Source organism: Plectropomus leopardus, chromosome 13 (genome assembly GCF_026936395.1).
Source record: "Plectropomus leopardus strain MGB_pleo_1.0 chromosome 13, ASM2693639v1, whole genome shotgun sequence".
Taxonomy (NCBI): Eukaryota; Metazoa; Chordata; class Actinopteri; order Perciformes; family Serranidae; genus Plectropomus; species Plectropomus leopardus.
Window position 1 is genome coordinate 25,817,312 of NC_142188.1, and position 16,647 is coordinate 25,833,958.

The window sequence follows — 16,647 nt, forward strand, 5'->3', positions numbered from 1 at the left end:
GACTATCTTCAGGCACCACACAGAAGCAAAATGGTTTTAAAGCAGTGGAGTATTACTAATAGCGCAAATTGGTGTAGTTTACATATATTATTAGTGACAGTTCAAAGTAGCCTAAGCTATTGTATGAGGTTGTTGTTTTACAATTACATTGCCACTGAGTATGGCCGATAGCCAACTGCATATTCAATTTATCTACCCACCCACTATCTAGTAAAATAAAAAATAATAACATGGTATGGATCAATAGCAATGCCTTGGGGAATACTTTGCGAAGGACTTTCTGTCTTACAAAACTCCAGATACTGTTTTTGTTTGGGACTTGGTGCCAGAAATTTGTGCAAGAGGAGAAAAATAATATTGCATTTCCTATGGGAGTAGATATAAAAAGGTCAGCTAAGTCAAAGACTAGTTAATACACATCATGTAGGCTCAAAAATAAAAAAAAATACCACAGACAGTTTAATTGAAATTGTTTGCCTCTGTGAGCCTTCTTTTCTCTTGGGGGCTTAAAACAAAGTTGCTCTAAACTTAAATGCTGTGAGAGAACCCCTAAACTGCAGTTGAGTAAAATATCCACTAGATAGCAGCAAAATATCACATTGAGTTGTCATTATACCTTGTATATCATAAATACCAGGAGGGAGGTGGTAAGAGAGGAAAACTTGGCTCTTCTTCGGACCAGTGCCAAGCACCGTGAGTGACTTATAGTAACCAAATTGTTTGCCCGTGAATAAGTATAGTATAACATGTACGAATACAATTTTCCACATTTTTCCCCCCACAATAAATCATAGTTATTACTTTAACTTAAGTATGTTCACTGCAATGGTGTAAACTTTAGAATTAGCTGTACAGAAAATTTGTTAAAAATGCCTCTATAGCCATGACACTTTTTTGTGCTTTTAGGCTTTTATGTAAACCACTTGCATCCTGGAAGGGAAAAGTCATCAAAACATCAGCATTGTGAGTAAATTATATATATTTTCTGTTTACCTGTAAACAAATGGAAATCCAAGACAATCATAGTTCAAAAAAGGTTTTCATTTGACAGCTCATCTGCCAGGGCTGCATTCACTTCCACAATGGCTTTCTTTGATATCTCACTTCAATGAGTTTCTCTTGTAGTGATGACATGTGTGACATATACAAGAAGTGGGGCGCATGGTCCTCAGCAAAGGATCAGTGTCAGCAACAAAATGTTTACCCAAAGCTTCTGAATGGTGCAGGTGAGACCACTGGCTCAGTGTCCTTCATATGCATGAATGAAAACAGAAGACAGGTGATATCAGGAGTTTTAACAAGGTGTTAAAATAAGTGTGTATGCAAGGCCAGGAAGCTGTGATTTGTGTAGAAACTTAAAACTTTTGAGCACCACATCTGCTTTGCCACACTGCAAAAACTGACTTAAGTTTGCATATCTTGGTGGTGTAAAATAAAGAATCTAAGCCATGTTTATTTTCTTCCACTTCTGTTTTTTAATGAAAACAAGCCATTTCACACAGATCAGTTCTTTCTTCAATGCATACATGCAATAGTATAGAAGTATTAAAAGGTTCTTTTATCAAAATTTCGAAAATATCGATTAAGTTTTGCGCAAATCTGTAATGGAAACCCACCTAGTGTGGAGCTGGCGTTTTCTTGAGAAGCAACCATGCGGCTGCCTTGTTGGCGTCAGGATGTGCGAACAGTTCAATCATTACACAACCAACATGGACAATCATAATGGCAGTAGCCATCAGCGTAAGATCATACAGGAAGAACTAAATTACAATGCACAAATTAAAGGAGCTGATGGGAGCACATTTCACTGGAGTTGCACCCTCAATATTTCCACGTGAAAAATAAATGATTGATTTATTGATTGCTCTGTGGTTACTGCTATTATCAGATATGTGTTGGTATACAAGTGCAACAGCCACTCCCCATGTAATAATGTAAGCTCTGTTGGCACTGTTAGTGCTATTTTAAGAGTAAGTGCTGTTAACTGCTGGCTGCTGGCTCAGACACCTCCATGTTGAACTGTGTACAGACAGTCCTGTCCCAGACTCTAAATCATAGATCTAAATCTTGAATACAGCTCCTTAAATGTGTTACTGTGTTAAAATTGTGTCTTTGTAAGGGCTACAGATTTACCAAAAATAACTGCGCACTTAAATGAAAAATGTTCACACTGGCACTCTTATTGTGGAACACTGATTTGACATCAGTTTCGAATATTGAATAAGAAACTCTGATTGTATAGCAATGCGTTGCTGTCCTAAAAAGCAGATGGGTGTCCTGTGGCCACCAAGTCTCTCCACAATAACAGATGATAGGGTATCTTTACAGTAGTGGGTTCCTGCACCTTTGCCCCTCTATAGTTTGTATTGTGAAGTGTATATTGGTTTATGTTGTGTATAGTCTCTAACCCTAAAGCCGAGTCTCAGTAATTTTTCACTCAAGTCCGTCCAAAGATCTCCCGGCCACATCAACAACCATGCCAGAAGAGGCAAAGATTGGTAATTACTGGGGCTGTCAGCATTAACGCGTTAAATGCGATGCAATCAAGGTCGGTACATAACTTTTTAAACAGCGTTTGTCGCCAGGGGACATTACTATCTTTAGAGGCAGTATTGGGCTGAGTTTTAAAGCTATGTGATGTGAGAATCTATATCATGAGAAACTAGAAGACATAAGAAATCTAGTGGCACCAACCATGCTAGCTTCTCAGTAAGGGGGCTGAATAACGCTCCAAAGTTAGGCTAAATTTTGGTGATAGAAAACGGCATGGCCATTTCACAGGGATCCCTTGAACTCTGACATCAAGATATCTGAATGAAAATGGGTTCTATGGGTTCTATGCCATTTTCTATTTGGATTGTAACTGATGTTTAAGTTTTTATATAGACAAAGAGCTTAGATCGGACTCTGATAGAAATTAATGTTATAGATGAGCAGATCAAGTTGTTGGTCTGGTAAAAAGTTTTGTAAATCCAAATGTTTTAGTCAAATCTAAAATGAGTTGGAGTGTTCACTTTTCTGAAATGAGGTTTTACTGACTTTCAGTTAAATAGTTTATACAGCCCGTTAATGTTATAAACTGGAAGCTTACATGTTAAAGTTACATAAAGGAGAGCAGAGTTATGCGGTAGCATTCATTTGTATATTGTGGCCATTGCACCTGTTTGTAATTCATCTTCTCTACACTAGGTGATGCTATCACACTGCTATTGCTCCTCACATCCATGACCTCTGTGGTTAAATAATGGATTTCAAATTTAATCTGTGTAATATATTAGCTCATAAGCTTATTTAGGAGGCTCATAAATAGATCTCTTTAATCTCAGTGAATTCAGCCCTCTTCCGTGAAGCTTTCAAATGATTTGTCAGCACAGCTAAGCGTAATTATTTTACATTTTTCACTGGCAAACACAGCAGGGCCATGCCTTATATTTGCCATCTGTAAAAAAAAAAAAAAAGCTATTAAATTCAACTCGCGTAAAATGCAAAATATAGACATCATCTTAGATTACATAAAACAGAATTGTGTGTATTTTTATTATTTGAGAAATATAGAATCATATGTCTTGGGAACATTGTTTCAAAGCTATGAGGCTTCACCTGTAAGTGCTGGGATTTCTGGAGTGTAACCCTGGGTTAGGAGGAGCGGAGGAAGTACGGGACATTATATAGGAGCGCCACACAACTGAAGGTTTATGTTTTGCAGTGGTAGTTCTGAAGACTGGGAAGTGAAATTTACAATGACCAGGGCGTTGGTGGTGATAGAGTAAAGCTAACGGGAGAAATATTGAGAGAGAGAAAGAGAGAGAGAGGAGAAGGAAGGGAGGGAGGGGGAGAGAGGGAGCGAGAGGGGGTAGCAGATACTTGGTAACGCATCACAGCAGGACAGGCAATCGAATCTAAAGGCGCTCAGCCAGCGACGGACACGGACGAGGAAGGTAGGACAATATGATAATGACATGATCATGCTGCTATGACTTGATAGACACGGAGCAGTGTTAGGGGCATCACTGCGGCAGAGAATTTCACACAAAGGATAATGATTTTCAGTATGTAGTGTAATCTTTCCCACCTGCGATAGTCGTGTGTAATTGTCGACTTTTACGCGCACTAGTAGTTCTCTTACTTTGGCATATGGTTGTGCTGTGTCTCTTGGATGTGCGCACCAGTGGAAGAGTTTTTAGAAGTAGTTGGTTGATTATGAGCAATCAGTCCAACGAGGGATCGGTGAGGTTTTGGGCAATATTATAACGCATCTGCGACCACTTCATCTGAATTATCTTGTGTAGCTCCAACTGTTGCTGTTTGATCACGACATATTTTATAAGACTAATTAAGCGGCTAGTAAATGTGAGGTGGTGTACATGCTTGCGCAGAGGTGTCAGGTGTACAGTGTTATCTCAGGTAGCCCTGGTGACTCAAGAGGTGCCTGCTGGGAAGCGCCTCGATGCCCACTTATTTATTCATGTGTCACCTGAACGCGGCAGCGACGCAACGCCAGGTTAAAGGGGAACACCACTCAGTTTGGGAATCTAACTGTTAATCCTGCGGCCTGGGTGTATATATATATATATATATATATATATATATATATATATATATATATATATATATATATATATATATATATATATATATATATATATATCTTGTAACTGTAGGTACAGCAATACTACTTGTTAAATATTTTATATAATGGCCTTTTAGTCTTTATGCATGGATTGCTTTATAGGCAGCTGGTGCAACAATGACTTTGTAGAGTAAAGCAGTTGAATGACATTTTTCTGGAGTTTTTATTTTACCCCCTGGCCCTAAGAACCCAGACATTACCAGCTACAATGTTTTGCCCAAAGTGGCCAAATCACAGTTAAATGAAAAATAGGTTTTTGTACTGAAAGCATATCTATTAGTCTGAACAATATTATGAGGATGGATTCTGATGTTGGTGGTATTTTTCCAAGCAAGGCAGACTGCATTTGAACCACTGCTGATTAATCAAGCAAAAAGCTCTAAAGATTAAATGCAAATGAAGAGTAAATAATAATGGCATTTTTTTTCTTTTAAAATCAGAAAATGATTTCATACTGACTATTTTATATGGTCACCAGTAGTACAATATTTGACAGTCACAGGAGTATTCTGTTTGAATTGTGAGCATACATAAAACCTACTCACAATCAGAAATTCACAAATATTTTGTTTAATTTCTTTAGACTATCATTTTGCTGTTTCCATCAGATTATACAGCACATTGATGGATGTGAGTACTTCAGGTGGGTCTGCAGAACCAGAATGACATGACATATGATGAGTAACCAAGCTTGTCTCCTGCTGAAATATGTTGCATGGAAATCTTGGCCTCAGTAATCCCAGGTTGTAGGTTCACTGTCACTGGACCAGCAGTGTGTAAGCACTGATGTGGTGCTATTCTGCTGAGTTTAAGTGTAACATAAATGTTTTTAAATTGATTGTCACTATATTATTTCACATTCAAATAATCTGATGTTTTACATTATGTATATGATGAGATGGAGAGAAACTGCTGCTGTTTCTCATGCATTAGGCAAGGAAAGCATACCTCTGACAGTTTTCCTTTTCACAGTGTCTGTCACTGTCCCTGAATTCATTCAGAATACAAGAAGGAGGAAGAAAAAATTGTGAAACGGAGAGTCCATATCTGACAGACACCTTGACTGACAGGCTCAAATGAAACTCAATATGAGTGATAGAAGAATGAATTGCAGATACAGTGGCTGTACTGGACTATCCTATGAGGTCTGAGACAGGGAGCAGAGCAGAGGTGTAAGGACAAGAAAGGATGGGAGTGTTGTAAAATTGATGAATGGTAAACTTGTGCAGCAGGATAGGGAGAGAATGCACTGTAGATCATGGAAAAGTATTAAAATGAAGCATCTCTTTTTTTTTCAGTGGTATTGATGTAATTCTTGTAGCTTTGCCAATCTGGAAATGTGAGTGCAACCATTGGCAATGGTTTGGCATTGATTACAAGGTGTGAAAGCATCTGAATTGTTTATATGCCCACTTTTGAGTAACTATTGAGCAATGGCTCATGAATGTAGTATTTCAAGGTGTTTGTTTCTATATTTACACATATTGAGGATATCGGAGTACTTAAATACAATGAGCTCATAGGGCTACAGAAATGTTCAACCATATTTATATGGTGGTGTATTCTGCTGACAGAATTAAGTACTGTTGGAGTTTGAGCACAGTGGTCTCTATGTGACAGCTGTCGACACAGAACTCACAGACCTTAAATGTCCATTTCATACCTTTTCTGAGTTGCGTTTACAACATTCCCAGTACCTGTGATTATAATCATTGCACGCTTCCAAACCTTTCTCCTGGTCCAGCTGTTTGTGGTCATTAAATCAGCCAAGGCAGTCGGGTAGAACTGAAGAAAACAGGTTGAGAGGAGGGGAGGGCTGAGAAGATGATTTTGCTCAGCCAGTTGTATTACAGGTGAACCGTCAGCGCCTGCATGCTGCTGTCCTTATGGATGTGAAGTCATGCTTTTCTGTCTTGGTGGGCAAAAGGCTCACAGTAGACCCTGTCATTGAATGCATTTACATGCACAAAGTAGTCCACTTTTTGCCCTCATTCCAAAAAAAAGACAGTATTCCAACCAAGCTGTTTACATGGCTAATGAAAATAATATTTCACTAATATTCCTGTTCACACGCAGCCATGTATATTATGACTGAAGCTGCTTGTGCCAGTTTGCTTCTTAGCATCAAAATCTAATCTTTTTAAAAGTTTCGTACTGGTGGTGGACTTGTTGGACCGTCTACGCACAGCCTCCCTCTTTTATTCCTTCAACCATCTTCCTGAAAATGTAGACGTTGCAATATTTCTGCATTTCCTGACACCTGGAAGTCTTTCATAATGTTTAAAGTAAGTGTTTCTCCTTCTGACCAGGGATGTTGCCTTTTCTTTTTGGCATACATCTCTACCTCATCCTCGCAAACTACTGACAAGTTATTTTTGTTTACAGTGTATCCATGGCAACGCACAGAGCTGACTGTAAACAGGCAAGAGGCCAAGTGTTGCTAACTGCAGTAAAAATCCCAATTGAGATGTTTATTCCAAATTGCTGCCCACATGTCCAAATAATACTTTTAAAACCTGAATTATAGCAACATATCTCATATCTTAATAAAAAAAAATGGAAAAAGGCCTAATGCAGAATATCTAAACAGAGTATGCTGTTTACATGACCTGCATCAAATTCTGAATATTGTCATATTCAGAATAGTGGAGTTTTAGTGTGTGCCTGTAAAAGTATTCAGTGTTAATGCCTTTTGATGATAATGCCAACGATGATGATGGCTTAAATAGATGGTTGTAAACCCATCCGCCCACAGTAATATTGTTGTATCTTTTGCTTCTAATTCTTGTCTCCTTCTATTGATTTGTTATTCTCTAAGTGTGAAACCATTATGAAGGAATTTGGAAATAGAAATTTTCTGAAGGAAGAATGAAGGCCTTTTTCCTCAATTTTAAAACACCAGGGATTCATATCAAAGCTGGTAGCATTTACCATTTCAAGTCACATTCTCCCCTGCAAATAAACCATGCCATGTAAAACAAACAAAACAGCAATTTAATGGCAGCTTTGTTGTGTGTCAAATCCTTGTTGTTGGTATTTATGCTTGGCATGCTGCCCTGAAGTGGGCCTGAAACAGTACGGAGAGAGACAGGACGCGAGGAGAGACAATGAGGGTGAAGTAAGATAGGAGGGAGGGCTGAATGAGAAGAGAGGTGAAGTGTTGAGATGCAAAGGTCATCTGTGCTGGAGAGGAGCGACTAAATGGTGTGTTTTGATCTTTCAACCGGGATAGAAACAGTCAGCTGCTGGCGGGTTAGAATGACTGCACTCTAACAAAGAGGGAGACAAAAGGAGATGAATGAGTCTCTACAGGCTATCGGCTGCCCTCTGACACAGCTGTCTGTGTTTATGTTGTCTGATATACACACAGGCCTCTGCTGGGACAGCTTTGCCAAGCTCATTGCAGTGGATAATGGCCAAGTGAAAAGTAAGGCTGGCGAAGAAACAGGCATTTTCAGACTGGCATCAAAATTTGGGGGAGAGGCAATCATTTCACATTACGGAGGCTCTGAATTTGTTTACTGGCATAATGTTTGAATACAGAAGACAGAAAAATCACAGGCTGGTAGAGAGTTGAGGCAAATAAACATTGAGATAAATGCTGTTTTAATGCTGTGATTACAGTATAAAACAAGGAAAACTCATTAACAATACATCTCATTGTCTCATAAAAAAACATTAAAGGCTGTCTACATGGTGAAACAGTGTTGAAGCTGCTAACATTATGATTCAGTGGAATAAAAGTGAGCAGAGGACAAGAGGGGCATGACAGCGTATTGATCTGTGCTGTTTTTATCAGTAGATGGATGAGAGGAAAAAGTAATGGAGTGTATCATTATGTTCTCACTACAATTTGTCCAGAAAAACACTAAAAGCCTAAAATCAGAGAGCTAAGATTGTTATGTCAGTCTGCACTCAGGCAAAAAGGAGGCGGCAGCAGCAGGCATGGTTGCTTGCATCCTCCACACCTTTTCCTAGCATGTTTCTTTGGTTTTTTAAAACTCATATCGGAAGAGACAGTTGGCTGCACTGTTTTTATCACGGAAGTCAATATGTGTTTTTGTTCTGTACACCATTTTATATCTAGCATTCATTGTAATGATTATAGATGTAGTAATCTATTTGCTTAGCACATTCTGCTCACCTGCTTACCCGTCCATAATCTGGATATTATTGAACAAGACAAAGAAGAATGAAGGTGCACAGTGTAAGGATACTCAAGGATACTACTGTTCAAGTTGTGCATTGAGAAACATGTCAGAGATGGAGAAGTTAGAGTTATTGTTTTATTTATTTTATTTTATTTTATTTTATTTTAGGTGCCTTCTGATCAGGTGAGTTTTCAGACTGCAGCAGAAGATGTGTAGAGTTTGTGTTTCTTGATGCCAATGGGAAGCTCCATCCATCATTGGGGAGCTTGGACAGCAAACAGTCATAATTTTGTTCTGAGATGGTCAGGGCCACCCTCGTAGTTAGGGAATAGCAAGTTATTTGGCAGTAGCAGAGTAAAGTGGTCTGAGGTGTATGTAGGATGGGCCTGAGCTATTAGCAGCATAGTATTCAGGCACTAGTGTCTTAAATTGTATTTGTGAGTGAATCTGCAGGAGCTGGTTGTCACCAGTGTTGAACCCAGGCTCCCTGCAGTCTGAGCTGAGGAGTTTTCAGTTGTAACAACACTAGAAATAGAGCTGAATGTTCCTGAGCAATTATTCATTTTCCTTCATCACTTATTGTCTCTCCATATGATTCTTACCCTAAAATTAAGATTTTATGGTACATAATGAGATAATAAATAATTGAGAAATAGAGCATTATCTTTTGGATTTTTGTTGTGTAAAACACTGCAATCATGTGAGCCAATATGATGAGCATGAATGTAGTTTTATAGATATGATAATATGTACTACACTGATGTGAAGACAATTCTCTAATGAGTTAACATATTCATGTTATTCAAATTGCCTCTGGACATGTAAATGATGATCAAGTGAACATCAGCTGTGGATGACGTAAATGACTTCAAGGCCTCGTCTGAACCTGCAGTCCATTATGAGGTCTTTTAAAGACTCATCATTGAAATATTGAGTTATTTACCCATTCAATGGACACCCCCTCTTTCACCATGTCTCTTGAGCGGTATGCACAGACACTGCAGTAGCTGACATGTCAAGATGAAGTGTCATCAACATGTTGCCTCCCATCATTTCACCATCAGTCTTTAATCATCTTTTCCTATTGCAGACGCAGCTCCTCAGCTTCCACTTGACAAATGCAGTACACTCTATGACCCAGCTGTGTCTCAGTGTGCAGCACAGGAGGAGGCTTTGCTCCCAGTATTTATTCCAAGTGAACACTAATCAACCCCAACCCCTCCCTCACAGGCTCACACTTGCACACAACATAGTGTGTGTTGGTCAACACAGGACACAGAGTGTGTATAAGTTGTGCCTGCTCAAGCGTTTTGTGACAGGGTGCTGTAATGCGGCGCCTTGCAGCGCTCCCATCCTGTTCCTGATAATTATCATCTCCCTAGGTCCTGTGTAAGCTTTCCCCGTCTCTCTCACAATGTTTAGCTTTACTGTCAGCCCATACAGGATCAAAGAAGTTACAGGCAGTGTCTTCAGTGGAAGAACAGTTTTACTTGGCATGTTTCTGTCCCCCTGCATGCATCTCCTTTTTGCCTGGCAGGGAGTTGGTGATCTTTTATTGAGAGGAGGCTCCAGTCAAAGCAATTTTTGTTATGAAACTCAGTATCAAAAATGTGTCTCAAGGGGCATTACAATTTGTACAGCATATGACACCATTTATCCTTGGTCCCTCAGTTAAAAAAAAAGGCAAAAAACCCACCACCTTAAAAAATCCATTAATCTGGAAAAATATGTAAGAAACCACAGGAAGAGCAGCAAAAGGGGATCCCTCATCCAGGATGGTCTGACATAAGGTAGATGTTGTGTGTACACAATAGTCCAGCTGAAGTCAGTCAACGGGCACTTTTTACAGTTCTGCTGAGGCAGAAGCTGTTGATGTCATGTTATATAAGTTATTAACATCTGACTTATATTGAGTTTTTGCAAACACATTAAAAAGATGCTGGACAACTCAAATCGTTATTAGAAGATTGAGGTTTGGTTACTGATGTGGAAGTAAACCTCGACTGGTACTTTTTGGGGCTGCCCTTTGAAAGTTGGAGACTCAAAACATCAGTAGGAGACCCTGAGCCAACTGAGACTTGAAGTCAAGCGGTCGTTTTTTTCTGTGCAGTGAAAGTTTTGGTCCCCAGACTTGCTGCGAAATTAGTGCTTTTGACTTAGGCTATTCTTTGCAGCCACAACATGCCAGCTGGACATGCAGGCAGCGACACAGAGGGAAAAAGAGACCACATCAGGGGTGAATTCACAGCAAGTTAATAGGACAGTCTCTGGCTTTTGTTGATATCTAGTGTCGGCCAAAAATGTTGTTGCGCATTTGTGATCTCCAGTTAGCGGTACAAGCTTGTTTACTACATCACATGAATGCTGAATGCAGAGCCCATTCAGACTAAAAAACTTTGTATGGTAAACAAAATGAATTGTCAAATGTTTGTATTGAACAGCCAAATCCAGTTGAACTGGCATAATTCTGAGTCACTTAAAGCCCTAGTGCTTTTTAAAGGAGCATGCTCAATGTGCTGTTCTATGAACCATGTTGCATTCTGTCTGAAAGGTTCAGTCCAGAAAAATATGCTCACCCCTGTAGATGCCGAAATGATGCGTCACTGTCCAGGCAATACTGTTTTCCTTTTGTCTTAAACTTTTTTTTTTTCAAAGACCTTGGCTACTAATTTGTTAAGAAAGTGGAACATCAGCACCAGCAATTTCCTATCCGATCCGACCTAAGTGAATAGTTCATTCAGCATCGATGCGCCGTGTCAGTTTGATTATCATATCTACTCAGAAAGCACTACATGCTCTGCAGTCCAAATGCCATCCCGTTTACACTGCATTCTTGTCATGTGAGTGAGGTTTGCTGAGCAAGGCATTCAGAAAGTCATGTCATGTTGGAGATGAAGAGATCAGGAGGGCGGGAAGGAAGACATTACTCAGCTCATCAGAGCACCGCTGCCCCTCCCTCCTCCCTGACAAAGCCAAATGTCTGCTAATCTGTCTGTGATCACTGTGCTAATGAGTGATGGCTTTTTCATGAGGGCCGAGGGCGGGCAGAAATCTGCCATTGATTTGCTGTGATAATCCAGATTTGGCTGTCGGCTGATGCCCACCACTCCCTCTGAGAAGGGGTTCCTTTGAGGTTAAGGCAAGTCAGACACAATTGCCATGTAATCAATAATATCGAGTGCTGTAAGCCAGGAGATACAGCCATGTGGGCAGGCAGGCCCCTCTGGAGAGAGCACAGCAGGTCCAGATATTACTCTTCACTTTACACTGCCTTAATCACACATTACTGTCAGATAAGCTATAAGACCACAACTCATTAAATAGACCTGGATCTCAGCCACCCTAAGCTTTGCCCAGTGGGAGCTTTATGTGTTCCTGATAGTTGTTTCTAGGCTTTAAAACAGCTTGCCTTTTAAATCAGGGCAGGATATTGGGCATGTTGGCAGGTAATACAGGCGTAAACATTGAAATTGATTAAATAGACTCAAAAGAGTTTGGGTTTTCAAATGCCTGTGGCATAACTGAGAAAAACAACTAATCACATGTGAATGATAACTATTTTACCAAAACAAAATAAATTGCTTAATGGCAGTCAAGGTTTATGCTGTTTTTATTTTTATTTTTTTTGAAAAAAATATTTATACGATGAGATATAATTTATATTTCTCTTTGGGTACAGGGAAATCTCGGAAACCACACTTAACATGACAACATAACAAATACATGGCCCACAGAAGACATGTACTTGTTGTGTTGACATTTTACATCAGGACACAGGAGACACAATTATCCGCCAAAGCTTGACACAAAGAAACTGTTTAAAATGACTACAGAATCCTATATTATTGGAAAAGCCAAGTTGCGTGGTAAATCAAAAAAGGAAGCGACATAAGTCCATGTAGATGAGACCATGAAGAGAAAAGTGAGAGAGGTCTAGAAAAAGTGGAAAAACGAAGAAAAACAGGCAGAAAAAGGCAAGCTTTGGGAGATGGAAAAGGAGAGTGGTTCATGATGTTGATATGGGTAAGGGGGGCGAGCAGAAGATGAGCAGTGAGTGACTCTGACAGAGTGAAGGAGGGGGTGAAGAAAGTGAGGGATTGATAGATGGTGACAGCATAGCCAATGGAGTGGGACAGTGCTGCAGCGAAGCCCAGCTTGTATTGAGGACGGACCTCATCTCTGCTTAGCCCTGTCCTCTGCAGTTTAATTGCCCCATGCATAACTGACTTATTAGAACCTTAAATTTAGCTGATACTCAGCTAAATCTAAAGGTAGATCATGCTTTTGCACTAATTACTAACTTACCTCAATCTCGAGGGCCCCTGCTCTCATTTAATTTCATTTATCTGGTCTGTGCTCAATGCCATTTCTCCACCATTTCTTAAAAACAGTCAATTATCTGAGTGTCAGATTTAAAACCTCCTATCATTTCAGAATTGATTGACAGGTCTTTTTATGGGCAAACATTCATGAAAGTCCAGGGAACGTAAATTCTGTGATTTTTTTCTTAAAACATTGTACATGTTCGAAAATGCTTGTTGAAAACATGTAAAAAAAAAACAACACTGTAAACTGTGTAATAAAGAATTGAGTTCATATTATGGATCGATGACACACTGGTGCCATCCTTGACATAACCCCTCCCTCACTATGTAAAAGCTACATTACTACAAAGGACGTTGGAGTGCGTAGCATCAGTGTTGTTCTTCAGTTGGGTGTGTGTGTGGTCCGTGTTACTGGGTTAGCTGCTCATGCGAAAAAGAAGAACGAGTTGCTTCGCAGCGGGTTGTCCTTCATTTCAGCTCTTTCAGCAGATGCGTCCCCTCGTCCCAGATCAGAGAATACTGCTCATTTTTTTCCAGGATTTGGAAACTTAATTATGTTATACACTTGGCAATTTTTTAATTTTTCAAATTTGGCTGAGTGATTAATAATACTTTTATGTGGTGTTACAAACTCATTACACATATTTATTTTTGCTTTACCTGGACTTAAAACAAAACCTTAATGTCTTTTGTTTTTGTTGTTTATTGATGCTACAAAAGATTTGGATACATCAGTGAAGTTTCTGACGTGGTTAAACAGGCCTATATTTTCATTAATGATCATATAAGCAATGCAAAAAATGCTCATTGGTGTGTCCTCAATAATGTCTCCATCTTGAATTCATGCGGTCAAAATTACTTTAATGTTCTGAGAAATTTGCTGCAGTCAAAGTATGGTTCCTAGAAAATCTATTATCAGTGGACTGGTTTTCATTTTTAAGTGTGGAACTTTGTTTCTGGTGCTCAGAATATTGAGAAGTGACATTTAAAAAATTCAGCGGCGAAGTGTCTTTCCAAATCAATATCCAGTCTACTTTTCAACCTTCAGTACAAAATAGTTTCCAATAAAAAGTTGACCAAGAGTCATGTGGAGTCTTTCTGGAGGGAGATTTTGCTGTTTGGGTTTTTCAGATGTCAGATGTGTTGATGCATTGAGCATCACAAATGAAATTCAGTTTACCTAAATTGTATCTGCAGTGGATTTCTCAAAACCTGCATGGTAAAATACCCAGGGGTGAGTTGGAAAATTACTGTTTGTTATATGGGTGAACTGATCCTTAAAGTTCGGTAAACACTTTAGTGTCCCCACCCAAAAAAAACACTGTGGGTCTGCACACTTGCAAATCACAAAGTACATTTTAAATCTGCTGACCATTTATTGTGTTTCTCATCTCTCTCAAAAGAGAGATGAGAAACACAATAAATGAACGTGGTCCAACTTAAGTAAAATACAAGACAGTTTCTTAGTGCTGAGAACAAATATAAAACAATGCAGAATGCATAAAATTTTAATTATGTTAATACTGAAATTATTAATGTTTATTCTAGTCAGGTTTGTAATTTGCTCAGAGTAGCGTCCTTAAGAGCTGCTCACTTTGCTTATGCCACAGGCGGGCTGTGAAAGGAGCTCCGAGATATACACACAGTCCACGTTACCATACAGACACGGCAAAAGACAGGCAGGACAGTGTGACCACCGAGCTTTAGTACAGTGTAGCTGTAAGTTTGTGGGGGTGCTTTCTCTGTGAGAGTGTTAAATATTGAGTTCTCCCACATCCTGGTGAGACCAGAGAGCTGGAAGCTGGTGCAGGACGACTGCTTTTTATTTTCCATGACTGCCTCAGCTCTTTCGAACCCAATATGTCTGTATTAACTAGTATACATCACTGACATTCACCCATTCGTCATTTCAGAAATGTCCTTTAGCATTTGGAGGAAGGGATTAGGGGTAGGAGGGAAATGTAGTAAAGAGAGAAAGACAAATTGCATGGCAGACCACAAGGTGAAGACCATGCATACATCAACCACCTTCCTACATTATATACTAGAATATGGAAATTAGAATGATAGCATGGTATACAGTAGATTTTTGGGACCACAGTGTAAAGATTCAGTGTGAAGGATTTGGTGACATCTAGCGGTGAGCTTGCAGAACTGAAACTCTCCGATTACCAAGCGTGTGGGAGGACTATGATGGCAGACACAAAAATGGAAACGGCCCTATCTAGAGCCTATGTTCGGTTTGTCCATTCTGGGCTACTGTAGAAGCAAAAGGCAGCCTCCATAGAAGAGGACCTGTTCTGTAAGTAGATATAAACAGCTCTGGTAATGGAAATACTATAATCCACAGATCCAGGTGAATATAAGCTAATTAAACAGAGCTTTATGAATATTATATTCTATTTCCCTGAATCCTGCACACTGGGCATTTAAAGGAATCCCATGGGTGTTATTTTTTTCATCATGGTGGATGTAATGACAACAAATATTGTCTGGACATTTCTGTTTGTACAAAGAAAATCAATAGAGCAAAGTTTCTATTTAGAGAAGCAGATGGTATGTAGAAATAATGCAGAAATCACACCTTTTTCAACAAGAGGTGTTTTCATTCAACAAAGGGAACAACAAAACAAGAGAATGAGTCTTAAACAGCTTTTTTTTCTCTCTCTATACAGCCATTTTATTTATTTTTTGTTAGGTAGGAAAGTAGGGAATGGGCTTTATTGATTGTCCTCATCCAGACTGATCAACCCCAACCGAGCATCAAAGAGGATCACAGGAAACACAGATTTTGCCCTAGGTCTTGTAGTTTTCTGTGTTGTAGTTGCTGTGTTTGATTAACTGCGTTTGTCATTTGGCTATTTAAAGTGCTCCAGAGTGTCCTAGTCATGATACCTCAGGTGTGTTATAGATATAAACAGTAGGGAATGACAGGATAGAAAAGCAAGGGGTTTTTTTTTCCAGGAAAGGACAAGTTGTGGAAATGTGAAATCTGTTTAGACCGTCAGCTTTCTATCTGAGCTTCTCACTGAGTCGAGATAATGCCCTCTACTACAAGACTACAACTGTTTCGGATAGGACAATGATGGAGGAAAGGGTATGGGGGGGTGGTCTTCCGGGCCCAACAAGAGAGACGAGTATAAGCAAAGGAGGAAGGCAAAAGGAAATGAGGAAGGAATGGTAGCAGACATAGCCATTGCAGGTTGTATTGTTACAGAATGTGAAATGCAATAATGCTGAGGAAACAAGAATCCAAAATGAAAACAAATGTGCCTATTCAAACTGACACACACAGCTAATACAAGCACATACACACATACAGGCACACACACATACATACATATATATATATATATACAATGAGCAATGACAGTCTATTTTTTACCTCACGTCTCTTTCTCACTCACCTGTAAATTTTAGCAGCTTTGTCTGAATTGAATCCAGCAAACACTGTATATCTCTAACAGCACCACAGCAACAGGACAGCAAGCAGCAACACAAAGCAGAATGTGTATTGTGTTTTTATTGCATCTCAGGCCAT

The 16,647-nt window shown here is 39.4% G+C and overlaps 1 protein-coding gene across 1 annotated transcript in view; it reads left to right on the forward strand.

Annotated features, from left to right (window-relative positions):
• The first annotated feature begins 3,877 nt into the window (after positions 1-3,877).
• Positions 3,878-16,647, forward strand: part of cdh23 (cadherin-related 23) — a 247,502-nt gene continuing 234,732 nt past the window's right edge. Inside the window, exon 1 of the mRNA XM_088086382.1 lies at positions 3,878-3,938. The gene's annotated coding sequence lies outside the window, so the exon portion shown is untranslated. The remainder of the gene's footprint in view (positions 3,939-16,647) is intronic.